The sequence below is a fragment of the Mauremys reevesii genome, linkage group 2 (assembly GCF_016161935.1).
Source record: "Mauremys reevesii isolate NIE-2019 linkage group 2, ASM1616193v1, whole genome shotgun sequence".
Classification (NCBI taxonomy): domain Eukaryota; kingdom Metazoa; phylum Chordata; order Testudines; family Geoemydidae; genus Mauremys; species Mauremys reevesii.
The window spans coordinates 65144769-65157258 of NC_052624.1; the positions used below are offsets into that span (position 1 = coordinate 65144769).

General features: G+C 42.8%; 1 protein-coding gene and 1 long non-coding RNA gene across 9 annotated transcripts in view; both read left to right on the forward strand.

The window, feature by feature from the left end:
- LOC120398455 overlaps positions 1-3654 on the forward strand; it is a 39043-nt gene extending 35389 nt beyond the window's left edge. For all 5 annotated transcript variants that reach the window (XR_005594434.1, XR_005594435.1, XR_005594436.1 and 2 more), the window contains one exon: positions 2993-3654. This is a non-coding gene — a long non-coding RNA (uncharacterized LOC120398455). The remainder of the gene's footprint in view (positions 1-2992) is intronic.
- A 4648-nt stretch (positions 3655-8302) lies between these two features.
- WIPF3 (WAS/WASL interacting protein family member 3) overlaps positions 8303-12490 on the forward strand; it is a 57081-nt gene continuing 52893 nt past the window's right edge. For 2 of the 4 annotated variants that reach the window (XR_005594945.1, XM_039526965.1), the window contains exon 1: positions 8778-8930. The gene's annotated coding sequence lies outside the window, so the exon portion shown is untranslated. Of the gene's footprint in view, positions 8387-8430; positions 8668-8777; positions 8931-12490 lie in introns of those variants that run through there. The other 2 variants (XM_039526967.1, XM_039526966.1) reach the window with 2 other exon arrangements.

Below are 12490 nucleotides of genomic sequence, written 5' to 3' on the forward strand. Positions count from 1 at the left end.
ATCTATGAAGCATCCTCTTGGTGCTTAAATATCAGTGACTCCTAAAGTAAAAGCCATTAGCACCTTTTGCCATAATACAAAGCATGTTGAGATCCTGGGATGAATGATGATGTTGCAAAACATTAGGTAAAGGATGAGCTCCTCAGTAGCATGTAATATTACAGCTCTATGTTCTCAAATCACCTAAAGCCAGTTAAAACTATTAGCGGTAAAAGTACATTTGGATTTTATGAACACAGCTGCATTTAAAAGGATAAAGTATGTTAAAAGTAAATATGTTTACTTGATTCAAGCTCCTCTTTGGCACATGCCTAGATCTGGTCAAAAGGAAAAGGGAGATTCTGCTAGTTCAACTGCCTTGAAAAATGTCTGAAGACTAAATGGAATCTAGAGTGTAAGAGTTTATTTTAAATAGCAAATCATAGATTAACACCAGCAACTTGAAGTTATATCTCCAAATCAAGGCTGTTTCCATGGGTACGCCTCTAATTCCCAAGAACTGCTGTCAATGCGCCAGTAAAAGCAAAAAATAAAAAGCTGGACCCAGCCTCCCACTCCTTAGCCACATGGCAACTACACTGTCAAGCTTTGTTATAATGGAAAAGAGGATGTTTACAATTTGTGATATAAGAATGTGAGTAAATACAAAGTCCCAGCCTGTGAGCTGCCCTTGACTCCTATTGAAGTCCATAGGGCTCCAGGGCCTTCAGCAACTTGTAGGATCAGGCCCATGGTATATATTTTCCAACTACTCTAGCTGTACTGTGTCAACTCTCATTACAGCAGATGGACTCTGCTAGTGAAATAGTTTTCATCAATATAGTAAATCTGACCCAGAGTGATATCTTTTCCAGTTGAGATTATGACTAGCAATTGAGAAATAGGTCCAGTGATTGAAGGATGTGGAAGTTGGGGATGTGGGGGAGGGAGGAAATATTTTAAAAAGGGCGGGGAGTGAGGGGTAGAAAGTCAATTCCTTCCTCCCCTCTGCCTTGAACGTACAGCCTGAAAGGGGTATTGAATAGAAAAGTAAAGCAATGAAAATCAGAGCTGTGCCTAAATTTGCTCATTTATTATTTGTCCATCTCCTGTCTTACCTAACTGCCCCTCTCTTCTAGCTAACAGCAGGCCCTCTTCTGCTATTGGCTCTCACTGTTATGGTGTGTACCCCTGGGGTTGAGTGCCTGGCCCACCTCTTCTCTGCCTTGCTCACCATCTGTCCAAACTGCACCATATTACATCCTGCACCTATCCCGGGAAATGCTGGACCAAATTGCCTCACCCTCTTCTCAGAAATCTCTTCAGAGGCTTCCTGTCCATTTCAGGCTCCAGGATGACTGTTCCCTCTGTAACACTCAATGGACACGTTCCTTGTCTCCCTGACAGCGCCTCTTCCTATTATCCTGCTCATTCTCCATACTCCACAAATATCAAACTTTCTTCTGCCCCTTTTTCCTACACTGTCTCATTAATTGGAATAGTCTCTCTCCGCTTAATGGACTCCTTACCTACTCAAAATCCCACCTCAAGAGACATTCTTCCTTTGGCCTATGAGTCTTCACTTTCTCAATAGAATCTGTTATGGATGTTTTGCTATCTCCACTTGTAAGGAAAATATTTTTAATCTCATGGCTCTGTTCTTTAAGACTGCAATTACGTAGGTATAGCTTCAGTTTAATACAGTAATTTTTTGGTTGATAGGCAAGTGTGTTAGTGGTACATTGTTCCAGAGTTTTGTAGTGAAGTGCTGAGACTCTGGGAAGGATTTCACTAACTGCTTGCTCAAATGTTGTTTTTAAAGATACAAAAGGCCAACCCTCCCCCCCCCAACTTTTTAAGGTAAACAGGCACAAGATGTGGAAATATATACCTCTTTGTGGATCCAAACTTGTGGTCATAGTTACCATAATTGTGTGTGAAAGTCAGACATGTTGCATATACAAATCAGTATGTAGACATACTTTGACAAATTTATGCCATGATCCCATTATTGGACCCACACAGACAGACCCCTGCACTTGTGCTTTGCAGGACTAGGGCATATGTATTACAATTTTGGCAAAAGATGAAATAGACGGAAGAGGAAGAGCGAATGAACCTTGGGACAGACATAATTAAGAGATCCAAGAATTGAGGAGTGTCAATTGTTTCAGTTACAAAGAAGGAGCAGTTAGATAAACTGAGACATTTGTACAATACTCAATTTGCATGCACAATGGCAGGAATTGTGTGCGCAAATGTGTCTGGTCCTTGGGTTTTTGTTTTTAAATTCTGTTCCATAATCCTGTTCTTGGTACTCTGAGTCACATCTTGCCATTAGACAGATTTTAAAATTTTGGCCAAAACACTACACATGATTGCCCCGACAAAGGGACTTCAATATGAGTACAGGTCTGGCCTGCAATGACTATGGAATAGAGAGATCTTTCTATCTTAACAAGGGAAGTGGAAAAGGAAAACACGGTCTTGAAAAATGCTGATGGTTGTGCCCACAAATCATGTTGTTCTGCTTTAGTAATACTCCCCCTAGTGGGAATGAAAATATTATCCTGTTACATAATATAACATTTAATCAATGGTTATAGCAAAACTCTTATTTCATGGCTGTGATGTAAAAGGAGAGTTTTATTGTCTCATTTTAGGTAATAGTCTGTTATACTCTGAAAAGTGACTAAATGTATTGTAGCAGCAGACTTGCCTGCCGCAGGTCATTCTGTACACAGGGTCATGGAATGGTGCCCCAGCTAGTGCCTAATCCTGCACTTCTGATGCAGGCAAATCTCCCATTGCTTCACTGATTGTCTTGTTCGGGAGAAGGATGTAGAACTGGGTCTCTTATTTACTGTTGAGCTGTTCAACAACTGTCCCCAGTTAGTCAGGATTGTCCCACTTATCTGTCTAGGTACAAAATGGCCCCCAACACTGTAGTGTCTGAAAGCCTCATAACCATTAACTAGTTTATCCTTGCAACACTCTTGTTTTTATATTTCAGACTGGGAGCTGAGGACCAGAGAGATCCCACAGGAACAGCAGAGCCAGGAATTGAACCCAAATCTAGTGTCTTAACTGTGCAATGATAATACATTCTCCCACAGTCACTAAAGAACAAACTACAAGTAGGCAAAGAAAACTGCTGTCAGTTGGTGTAGGAAGGTAGCAGTATATACTATTTATTCACTATAGGCCCAGTCCTGAAATCCTAACTGCAGCTGTACTGAAGGATTTTCCCAAGTAGGTCATGAGTAAAGACTTTGGGATTTGGATCTAAAAGAACAAGTGAAGAATAATACTTAAACTCACCAACAATAACAATATACTAACATTTTTAGAAGACATGATTTCTGAATGTATTTGAGAGAGATTACAAAGAATACTTTTGCTGCACCAACTTTTCAGTTCGTGCATGCCTGATATGCATTAGTTTGGGTTATGAACTGTGTATGATCTTTCTCTAATTTTGTCCAGGCAAACAAAAGAGCATTCCACTTTTCCCGGATTTAGGATCATATTATCAGAGATGACAGTCTCAAAAAACAAAAAAAACCCTCCATCCCCCAGAAGAACACCCCAACAAGGAACATATCAGGAACATTAAATCAGTATTGGCACTTACTCTGTGTATTAAATAAGCTGGCTTAATAAAGCAAAACAACTTCTGTGAACCTTTGCATTTTTAATTAATGTAGTTTTCTTTAATTTGATGGGATAGTGCAAAATGTATATGTTAGTGCTATTTGTATTGCTTTATACTATTTAAAACAGAAGATTGTTAAACTTATCTTCTCAGATTGTTTGTGTCTTTTTTTATATTAATGGAAAATTAGCAGGATTTTTTTTTTTTAGAAATGATTAATTTTAAAAGAATAATGGAGATTATTCACAGAAAGCAAACTTCACATTTTCTTTTCATAAAAACTTGCACCAGAAACCTGCTTTCCCCCCTCCCACCCCAGATTTGCCTCAACCAGTAAACCAAGGAAAAGAGACCACCCCACCCCCGCATCTGTCTCATCAGTGAGGGCCTTTAGAATGCTGAATAGTCTCTGTGAACAGCTTGTGAATGAGCTGCGTAAGAAGAATTATTTGTAAATAATTCGACAAATTTTGAATAACAAAATCAACAAAATTATACCTTCTTTGTGAACAGAAAAAAAGATGAAATGTGTTAGTGTGAATAAATTATTTAATCTTAGGGGTTTATAGTGCCACCTATCACTGAAGTATCCGAGTGCCTTTCACGTTAATAGCAAGAGTGATGTCCCTAGTGTGCTTTCTGCACTCGGACACCCTACGATGTTCTCCCATTATGCAGTCAAAACTCTGCTTGTGGTAGGGTTTGTTTTTTTTAAATTATGTATTAATATACTTTTTTTGTAGTTTGTTCTGTTTGGATTTTTTGGATTGGTTGGGGAATTTGAGGTAGAATGGGATGTCAGTGTCATGAGCATTCTGATGGTGGAAAAAGGAAAAGGACAACTATGTAGTTAAGAATAATTACACTCAACTCTAGTATTGAGTTCAGAAAGGTCCTTTTAGCCCCTGGTGCAGAATATGAGTGGGGCGAAGCTGTTTGTATTAACTGATATTCCTTCTTTCATTAACCAATGTTCTTCAAAACTACATTTCCATTACGGGTACAAATGCTCACTAACTACCACTCACCCATCACATATTGCACGATACCACCACAGGCCATGGTCAACATTCCTTTATGGGCCACACCATCATCCCGCCACTTATTCACTATAACAGACTGTGTTCCTGCCTATTTTAGCTTCCCTGTACTTCTGGATCATATTATCATTGGTTTGGGTTGTTGCTAGTTTAGGCATCAGTAGTCTCTTAGCAATTACAGGCCCACGGTGAATTTATATTTTCCACATACTGGTCCAAACTGAGGTGCCAGAAAAGCCTCATGTGGGCCCTTTCGTGAAAGTGTTTTTCAAGGGTGTAAATTCAAGATGGGATTAATCTGAACAGGATGTGTAAGAAAAAGCAGGTGTAAATCCCAGGCCCGGTGGCTGAAAGAATGAGACTGATGACCTAAGAATGTTACACAGCTAAGTTCATGAAGGCTAGCAGGAAAGCTGCTCACTGGTACAACATTCAAAACCCATTAACGGCAAGTAGCTAAACCCACATCACCCAAAGTAACTGCTGTAGCTGCTAAAGCCATAATACACAGGAACCAACGAGAAGGTCACATTGATATCACTGGACCATTACAGACTGCTTTATTGGTGAAACAGATACATTATCTGATTTACATTAAAATGTATTTTTCATATAATCAATTAAAATATATATTTAAATACTCCAAAATTGAATTTTTAGAATGGTAAAACATAGTATAATCCATGTATTCAGAGCTAGATATTACAAAACATTAATAATGTATTGCACCAATACACTTGATATAAAACTAAATTACTGATACAGGTATAACATATAGTAACCATACTGAGCTAATTACTTAATAAAACTCAGTAAAGATCAGCATAAAATGATGGGAAAGATTCACTTCTCTAGGGTTGTACAAATTGCATTCTTCCAGCCTGAGTCCATGGAGCTAGCTGTGAGGAGGAGGAGGAGGAGGATCTGGGGGATACAGAAGGCAATGGGGCTGTGTGCAGGTGTCCACCTGCGCAGAGCTGATTATAGGCAATGGGGCCTATTTTGGCCACTTGCACCACCACTGAATTGCTGTAGTGATTTTCCCCGTGACACTGGAAGACCCTCTCTTGGACAGGCACGACCCCTTTTTTGCACGCAGATCCCTGGATGACTAAACAGAGTTAGACAAATTTTAAATAGGTTGGCACTAAGCCCTTTTTTCTGACTAACACTCAATGTACAATAGGGGTGCATAACAAAGATGACTACTGCTGGCCAGGTGTCAAGAACATAATATTTAAGTGTGTTTGAACCATTTGGCATATAAAGAATGTACTGTGGGTGAAATTTACCACTGCATCGAGGACCAAGATGAGACCTATGCACCCCAGCAATCCCACTAACGTCCTTCAAATAGGGCTTAGGTGGTACTTAATTCATGCATAGCCCCTCTGCACAAGGTGAATTACTTAGGATGGGTTGGAAAGGGGAATAATCCTGGACTTTAGGTAAACAATCCACAGAAGCAGCAAGAAACAACTTTTAATAAATATTATTGCTCTGCTTTTTGGATTCCTCACTACTCCTGTCCCTATATTTTCCTCTTTATGCTAAGGCAGTATTTGTGTATAAATATATAACTTGATTTAACCCAAATAGGTCATTTTCAGTTTAATAATATAGGTTCCAAGCTCACCCCATAAGAATTTGTGCAAGTAATTCTGGATGTAAATAGCCCATAAAATTGATCTCTAATCTAAGCTAAAAAGCACTGTCTTGAAAAATTGATACAAAAACTATTTTAAAATTTGGCACTTAAATCTCTCTCTCAAGTACATTTTCAATGTGTCATTTTTCTTCTTCTTCACCTAGGCCAAAGTTGTTTTTGGGTTTTTTTGGAACACTCAGTCAGGGGTAAAAGTAACTTAAAGGACTTACCGGTACTCCGGAGTCCTGAGCCGGGGGTGGATCCTCAACCGGAAGGGGCATGGCCTCAACCGGAAAAGGGTTGGGGCTTTAGAGCCCGGGGCCCTTTAAATCAAGATTTAAAGGGCCCTAGGATCTGGCTGTGGTAGTGGCGGCTGGGAGCCCCGAGCCCTTTAAATCACTGACGGAGCTACCAGTTGCAGAGGCAGCCGGGCGCCCCAGGGCTCACAGGCCATTTAAAGGGCCCAGGGCTCAGCCGCCGCTACTGCAGTGGGGCCCCAGGCCCTTTAAATCGCCGCCTGAGCCCTGCTGCCTTAACCCCAGGGTAGCAGCGGCAGCCGGGGGCTCCAGCGGTGATTTAAAGGGCCAGGGGCTCCCAGCCGCCACTACCACCCCGGGCCCTTTAAATCGCCACCTGAGCTCTGGGGTAGCGGCGGTGGGGCTCTGGCGGTGATTTAAAGGGCCAGGGACTCCCAGCCGCCGCTACTGCAGCGGAGCCCTAGGCCCTTTAAATTGCCACTGGAGCCCTGGGGGTCCTGGCCACCTCCGCTAACCGGGGTCTGGTGGCAATTTAAAGGGCCCGGGGCTCCAATCGCTGCTGGGAGCCCCAGGCCCTTTAAATTGCCACCTGGGAAAGCCAGTCCGCTATGGTGTACCAGCTGTTGCCAGTACGCCATACGAGCTTACTTTCACCTCTGCAGCCAGTCGAAAAAGGACCCACCCCAGCCTGGTGCAAATGAGTGAGGGAGGGTGGGTGAGAGAGAGCGACAGAGGGAGCGGGGATGGAGTGAGTGGGGTGGGGCCTAGGAGAAGGGGCGGGGAAAGAGTGTTTGGTTTTGTGCGATTAGCATATTTGCAACCCTTTAAGGTGCTAGTCAAGCATTCACTGGAAATGTGTTTAGAAGACTCTACAACCTGTGGAAGCAACTGCAGCAGATTATTGAGGCCAAGGATTACCTGGTTTGATAACTAATCTGAAAACTGATTTTAGCAGCAGGTAGTACAATGGGGAAATTAGAATTCCACAGAAAGACTTTCCATACCCACAACACAAAGACAGTGGTCCATAGGCTGCCAGCATAGCCTTTCAACATCCTCAGTGAGATGAGATTTCCATTGTTTGTATCTATGTGAAATGGATTTGCTAAATCTTGGAATTACTTAAAAATCCTGCAGGATGTAGAGACACCTCATCTAGATTTTCTAAAACACCTGAACATGATTTTAATTGACACAGATCCAAGGAAATGAGCATCCAGTTACCTGAAGCACCTAGAAGGGGCTGGTGATTAAACAATCCCCAGATTGAGGATTTTCTGTTCTACAAAAGCAACCACAAATGTTTTTCCTTATTCCTGAAATGTGTGGACAGAGCCTTTCAGGCCACAACTAGATTGTGTGTTTCTTCCTGCGTGAGGAGAATCACGGACTGAATTTGTGGAAAAGAAAATCTGCTGGGATGAGCAAACAATATTTTGCCTTTATAATTTAGAAGGCAAAGTCTTCCTCAAGAGCTACTCTTGGGAGTTTAGAGATTTCATTTATAGTTTCATAAGCTCCTAAAAAAACCCACCAATATTTGTATATGGTACAATTTGGGGGTTGGGCTCCCAAAATGGGCAGACTCCAGGTACTCTATGTGAGCATTGGGGTGTGGATTTTTACAGGGGAATAGGAGCAGCTGCACTCTTCTGTTTAGCAGGCAACTGTTTTAGGATTTGGGATTAAAAAAAAATGCTGAATCCAGCAAGTTCCAGGGGCTGGGTACATCTGTGTTGTGCAACTGCTCCGGTTTGCAACAGGAGCTGGAATTTTTCTTTAGACACTTAAATGTGTGAGGGGCAAGGTAGGGGGTAGATTTAACCGCTGGCCTCCAGGTGGTAGAACCGTGTGCTACTGGACCGGCATTCACCAGCTCCACCTAGTGAGATGGTGCAGTGTGGGGCTGAGTCAGACCAGGAAAACTGAGGAACCAGGGCCAAAAGTGGGCTGGGGATTTTACTGTACTCCTCTTCCAAGCTGTGCCGAGGCCCGGCTTCATCCCCCCCGGGGAAGCCAGGGGCCTTGGGCTCTACAGTGGGGACAGCGCAGCTCGGGGGCTGGAGACCGACGATGCTCAGGATCCAGGTTTGACGATTTCCTTGGGGAGCGGGTCGGGGCTTCGCAGGCCTCTCACCTGAGCCCAGGGGCCGGAGCCGCCCACCCCCCGCCGCGCTCCCGGGGCCGGGCCTGGGCGGAGGAGCAGGTGGGAGGGAGGGAGAGCCCCGCCCCCGCCTTCCCACGGCGCCGCCCGGCACCTCCCCGCCGCCGGCCGCGGCCAGAGCGCAGAGCCGCGGAGGAGCAGCGCCCCGCGGGTCTCTCGATCGCGGCCGCTGCGGCAGCGCCGGCAGGTCAGTGAGCCAGGCCGGGGCGCGTGTGGTCCTGCCCCGCCCCCGCCTGCTGTCAGGCCCCCTCCTGGGGGCTTGAGGGCAGAGTCCCGCTCCCGGAGGGGGCACCGCGGTGCTGCTCGGCGCCGGGCTCGCTTCCCTCAGCCCGGCGCCGGGCGCCACCCGCCCCCGGCCGGCAGGGGACTCCCTCCAGGGAAGGTTCCCGCCTGGGGGTTGCTGCCACCCCTTCCCCCAGACGGGTCGGGTGGGCTGGGAACTCGCTGCCTGGCCAAATGCGGCTTGTCGGTGTTTCCGTGCAATGCAGCCTGGGCTGGGAGGCGCTTGGAGACGTGGGGCTGGATTCCAGAAGTGGCAAGTGCACCGGGTAGCGCCCACTACCATCGATTATCTGTATCTTAAACACCTGAGTGGCCAGGCCCCGCCTTCCGACCAGCCTATGTGCTCATAAGCCGCCGTGTTGGTAACAGATATTTTAAATGGCATCTGTGGCATGAAAATGACACACACTAGGTGTGACTGCTGCGTGCACTCGGGACTTTTCTTGCAGTTTCTAGCTTCTAGGTGGATCTACTCAACCTTCTTGTTTGTCCAGGATTTTTTAATTATTAGCTGTAGTGGTTATATAGATAATTATAACTCCCTTACATAAAGATATAAAACAGCAAGGACTTCAATGGGACCAAGATTTTGCCCAAGGTGCTTCAGTCCAAAGCCAACACAAACTAAAAACAGGGGTGGTGGAGGGCCGGTAGGGTACCTGTAAATAAGAGGGGAGAAGGTATAGCCCTTTGAGATGTAGTTTCTTTCAGCAAACAAGCTACAGTGTGGCTGGTTACAGTGTGGATTTCATGTTAAGTACAGATTTAGTTAGCATCAGTCTTTTTTTTTCCTTTTAATCTCTTTGACTCAGAATAACTTGTAAGAATTTATAAAGTTCCCCCTTTTCCTGAACTTGAATTAATATGCAAATTAGATACAATTAACTTAGGTGTAAACAGAGACTGGGAATGGTTGGGTCATTACACTAATTGAATCTATTTCCCTATGTTAAAACAGCAAAGAATCCTGTGGCACCTTATAGACTAACAGATGTTTTGGAAAGCTCATGCTCCAAAATGTCTGTTATCCTGTGGCACCTTATAGACTTCTTTGCTGCTTTTACAGATCCAGACTAACACGGCTACCCCTCTGATACTTCCCTATGTTAAGTTCTCCTCACACCTTCTATGGGTCATCTCGATTATCACTTCAAAGGTTTTTTTTTTCTCCTGCTGATGATAGCTCATCTCAATTGATTGGATTCTTACAGTTGGTATGCGTACTTCCACCTTTTTATGTTCTCTGTATATATAAATATCTTCTGTCTGTGTGTTCCATTCTATGCATCTGAAGAAGTGAGCTGTAGCCCACGAAAGCTTATGCTGAAATAAATTTGTTAGTCTGTAAGGTGCCACAAGTAGTCCTGTCCCTTTTCCTGTAGTTCTTAGCATTTGAACAAGATTCCCAGGGTATCTGACATAATTATTCTTGAATAATGTTAAAAATTATATTAAGTGCATATAAACAGGGAAGTATGTGTGTAAAACTATTCCAGTGATTTAGAATTATTCATGTTAGCATAGCATTTCAGGAGAGTATATAGCTAAAGGATAGCTGGAGGGTTTTTTATACTACAAATATTGCACATTCATGAGAGTGTGAGATTATGTCACAGGCCGTAGGGGGGTTGGAGGAAATGTGTGGTTGTGTAGTTACAGTTAAGAACATCAGGAGTTCTAGGAATAGGAAAGAGGCATCCGGGCCAACATGCCAGTCCTTTATGGTTTGTTATTGAAGACTGGATAGTTCTGGTTAAGTATTTTAGAATAGTACCAAAATCTTGCTAAAATTAAAACAATTTTCTGTATGGAAGTAAAAAGGGTAGTTAATTCAAAAAAAGAAAGGAACTTCAGATATATGGTAGGTGGTCATTTCTACATGGAATAATCATGGAGCAGCCTTTACATAGGGTCTAAAGTTTCCAAATGCTTCCAGTGATATAGAAATATTGCTTGAAATCATCTTCATCCATAAAATTGGTACATATTACTGCATATGTCGTGATTTTTTTGTTTATCTATCAATATAACCGATTTTTTTAACATCTTAGATGGCATGTTCTACAGATGTGTGTCTTTGTGTGTATATAGATGATGTGAAAAATTAAATGAAACAGGCTCATAAATCAAAAATAGAAGTTTAACTTTTTCTGTTAAATCAGTCTTTTGTCTTTTTTGTTTTATATAATTTTGTAACTTGAATACAGTCATTGTTAAAACAAGGAAATGCAGCTAGGTTATTACTATTAATTTAACATTATAAACATACAGCATAAGGTGTCTTTGGGCAAGTTTTGCTTTGCCATAACAGTACATGTAATAGCCGCTGAAATATTTCAGAGACTGACTACTGCTTCCCTACAACCTTCCAGGCATAGAAGTTCCTAAACTCAGCAGAACTTCTGTATGTGGTTCACTTGCACGGAAGGGCAAGCCACAGAGAAGCTATGCAGGGAGATTATGCAACTCTGTTCTTTGATACCTCCCGGCATTAGCTTGTGGGAGTGGAGGAGTTATTGGGCATATGCCGGATGCTAGTGCAAGTCAAATACGTGGATTCACTGGCCTAAACGTTGATGTGAACGGAGTGCACAATGATCATGGATGCTGCTGCAGTCCATGGCCTTTAATATATTTTGCATGATCTTGGGTGAGGAGGGAAGAGTCTGTTTTCCCCCCCACCCCAAGCCTTTACCAAGTTCCCCTGGACAAGGCTCTTTTACTTAAGCTTTGCACACGGGTTCAGAATTCCTCCCTTAGGAAAGAATTATTCTTGTGTTTTGTTGTGCTGTTGGTTGTTTTGCCTTAGATAATGATGACAAATTAAATATGGACTTGGCCCCAATCCTGCAAGAAACTCTGTGTGGGTGGATCCTTATACCCACACAGAGCTCCTTTCAGGAATGTGGCCTAAGATATTACATGCAACCCATTGCCATGTTAATGCAACACTGTTATTGATGATATGCTGTTTATATTACCTATGGGCTCCAATCAAGATCGAGACCCAATTGTGTTAGGCACTGACAAACTCCTATGAAAATGTGGTCCCTGTCCCAACCACCTTGCAATCTGGGTGTGAGACTATAATTAAAAAAACAAACAAACAGAGTTAAAGCTATTGTGCTTTTTACTGTCTGTTTTTAATTATTTTGGAAGTGCACAGTTGTTATGATAGGGGCTGTATACATTTTTAGATCAATAGAAATTTGGGCCTTAATCTTGCAAGCTACTTCATATAGGCAGAATCTTACTGATTTTACTGGAACTAAATTCAGTACAGGGTCAGTACAATAGGGATTTTCATTCTGTGATCACATAGTAGTGAAAAATGCAACATAATACTGAATTTGGCAAATAATACAGTCGAACAGCAAGGAACTCCATTTCTTTTTTTCGTATTGCTTCTCCAATAAGAAAATGTAAATAAGCTGAATTTGTGTACTGTTTTCTGAAACACGGGAT